This window comes from Scyliorhinus canicula, chromosome 8 (genome assembly GCF_902713615.1).
Source record: "Scyliorhinus canicula chromosome 8, sScyCan1.1, whole genome shotgun sequence".
Lineage (NCBI taxonomy): Eukaryota > Metazoa > Chordata > Chondrichthyes > Carcharhiniformes > Scyliorhinidae > Scyliorhinus > Scyliorhinus canicula.
This window is the reverse complement of record NC_052153.1, coordinates 144,898,268-144,901,271: the sequence shown is the minus strand read 5'-3', so window position 1 is coordinate 144,901,271 and position 3,004 is coordinate 144,898,268. Positions and strand designations below refer to the sequence as shown.

At 48.7% G+C, this 3,004-nt stretch overlaps 1 pseudogene; it reads left to right on the top strand.

The window, feature by feature from the left end:
• Window positions 1-950: 950 nt before the first annotated feature.
• Window positions 951-1,724, top strand: LOC119970016 (annotated as a pseudogene).
• Window positions 1,725-3,004: the final 1,280 nt, after the last annotated feature.

The window sequence follows — 3,004 nt, the reverse complement described above, 5'->3', positions numbered from 1 at the left end:
ACATGACGGGGACAAGGATGAGCCGGTTCTTTGGGGGTGAGGACAGGTGTGTCAGATGTCTGGGAAACCCAGCGAACCATGTGCATATGTTCTGGGCATGTCCGGTGCTGGAAGGGTTCTGGAAGGGGGTGGCAAGGACGGTGTCGAAGGTGGTGGGGTCCAGGGTCAAACCAGGATGGGGGCTTGCGATCTTTGGGGTCGGGGTAGAACCGGGGGTACAGGAGGCTAGGGAGGCCGGAATACTGGCCTTTGCGTCCCTAGTGGCTCGACGAAGGATATTAATTCAATGGAAGGACGCGAGGCCTCCAAGCGTTGAAACTTGGATTAACGATATGGCTAGCTATATTCAGCTAGAAAGGATCAAATTTGCCCTGAGAGGGTCGGTACAGGGATTCTCCAGGCGGTGGCAACCTTTCCTTGACTTTTTAGATCAGAGATAGGCGTTCGGGGTCGTGGCAGCAGCAACCCGGGGGGGGGGGGAGTGGAGGGGAGGGGGGGGGGAGGGGAGGGGAGGGGGAGGGGAGGGGGGGGGGAGGGGAGGGGAGGGGAGGAGAGGGGAGGGGGGGAGGGGAGGGGGGGGCAGCAATGGTCGTGGGGGGACATGCACGACGGTAACGCAGGCAAGTCTGCTCGCTGCTCATGTCTGAAACTGTAGGCTGCCTTGTTTGTTAAGTTGTTGCTTGGGGGGGGGGAGGACTGGTGCGCGCGAGAGGGCGGGCGAGGGAGGGATATTTGCCTAGAGGGATTGTGTTGTAAATAATTTAAAAATTAGTAGGGGTAAATGTCTGTATGGAAAAACTCTTTCAATAAAAATTATTTAAAAAAAAAAAAACAACATGGCGGCTGAGTGAGTCGGACTTTCAAAGTCATCAAGAGATTAAACCCGGGATCAGCAATAGCAGCAACTCAATTCTTGTGTTAGAGAGAGACTGAGAGCAGCGAGATGCGAGATGCCACAGAACGAATACATCGAATTACATCGAAAGGGATGTGGCTATCACCTGGACTACCAAGGAAGAAGGAGCGCCGTGAAGCGCATGAGCGCTCTCACAAAGCCAAGAAGATGATCGTTCTGAAGGCCAAATTGTACCACAAACAGCGCCATTCAGAAAAAATACAGATGAAGAAGACCCTCAAAATGCATGAACAGAGAAACACAAAACAGAAGAATGATGAGAGACACCATACGGCGCCATTCCCGCCTATCTGCTCGACAGAGAAGGCCAATCCCGTGCTAAAGTCCTGTCCAACATGATCAAACAAAAGAGAAAGCTGGTAAATGGGAAGTATCTTTGCCAAACGTTCGTGCCCAAGGAGAAACTGAAGTCCTGAAAGTTCTCCACACAGGTAAATGGATGAAGAAAGCTTGGAAGAGAATGGTTACTAAAGTCTGCTTTGTTGGAGATAGATTCACTCGGAAACCTAAATATGAAAGGTTCATCAGACCAATGGTTTTGCGTTTTAACAAGGCCCATGTAACCCATCCAGAGCCAAAGGCCACCTTCTGTTTACCTATACTTGGTATTAAGAAGAACCCATCATCACCTTTATATACAAAATTAGGAGTTATTATTAAAGAGACCATCATTGAAATGAATGTAACTGAGCTTGGCTTAGTTACACAAGGTGGCAATGTTGTCTGGGGTAAATATGCACAAGTAACAAACAACGCAGAAAATGATGGCTGTATTAATGCAGTTCTGCTAGTTTAATAACCAGAGCACAGAACTGTGACATGGACGTTAAATGGACTTGGGGACCTGACCATATTGTGTTGTTCCTCGTGTCTTAATAAAGCTCGTAGTCTCAAATGTGGAGAAGATGCTTTATTGTGAATTTGTTCTCTGTTCAGAGCTTAACTTACGGCTACCTCAAATGCTGCCTGCCTGTGTGTCTGTATCCTGATATCAATTCTGCCTTCCGTGAAGTGTGTCCTCACTTCCTGTCCCAGTGTATTTATAGCTCCCTCTAGTGCTTGCTCAGTTGTATTGCATCTACTCAGATCTACAATCACCACACATATTTGATCTCTGATGCAAGATCCACAAACAAATAAACAGCATTTGTACTTCTGTATTTTTGTTATTTATGAATCGGTTTAAAATAAACCAGTCAGTGCTCAAACAATGCTCCATATCGACAAATGATTTTTGAATTTACTGGCTGGAAATCGCTAATCGATTTAAGTAAAAAATTAAAGCTGCATTTCAGTGACTTGGCATCACAGTCAAAGATGGCTGCAAATTTGCATTACTGTTCTTTCTGCATTCTAAAATTAGTGAAATGGATGTCTTCAAAGCCACACCAGGAACAATGGCTTTGAAAGAAGGTGAATGGGGGCCATCTTAATTCCCATTGGCAAAGTGTTCAGAAAGTCACCTGGGTACGCAACTCAATGCAAACAAACCATTAGACATGACCGTTTGAACAATGGGGCCCTGGCTGAGGGAGGAGTTCCAGACCATGGTCTAACCAAGGTAACTGGAATAAATGATCCATGACTACATTTAGATGACAGGGCAGTTGGAGAGATAAGGTCATGTGGGAAGCCAATCCTATGTGTGTTTAAGCACCTGTTTTCTCTGCAGAACTGGAAAAGGAACTGAGACATTGAAGGGACAAGACCCTGAATGGGGCCGTTCCCCCTTTCACCTCTCCTCCCTCCCTCTCTAGCTGTCTCCCTCTCTATCTATCTCTCTCATACACCCTGGGCGGGATTCTCTGAGCCTCCATGCCAAATTCGCGATTGGAGAATCGCCACCAATCGGGCATGTGCGGTTGACGCGGCGCCTGTCGGGGGCCATTGAAAGAGGCCCCCGCGGCGATTCACCGAGTCCAGCTGGCCGAGTTCCTGGCAGCATGGTTTGCTCATGGTTCCACCCGGCGGGAATTCGGCGTGGTGGGGGCAGGGAGTCATGTGGGGGGGGAGCTTCAGGATGGCCAGGCTACCGATCGGGGGCCACTAATTCATGGACGTGTGCAATCTAGGGGGGGGGGGGGGGGG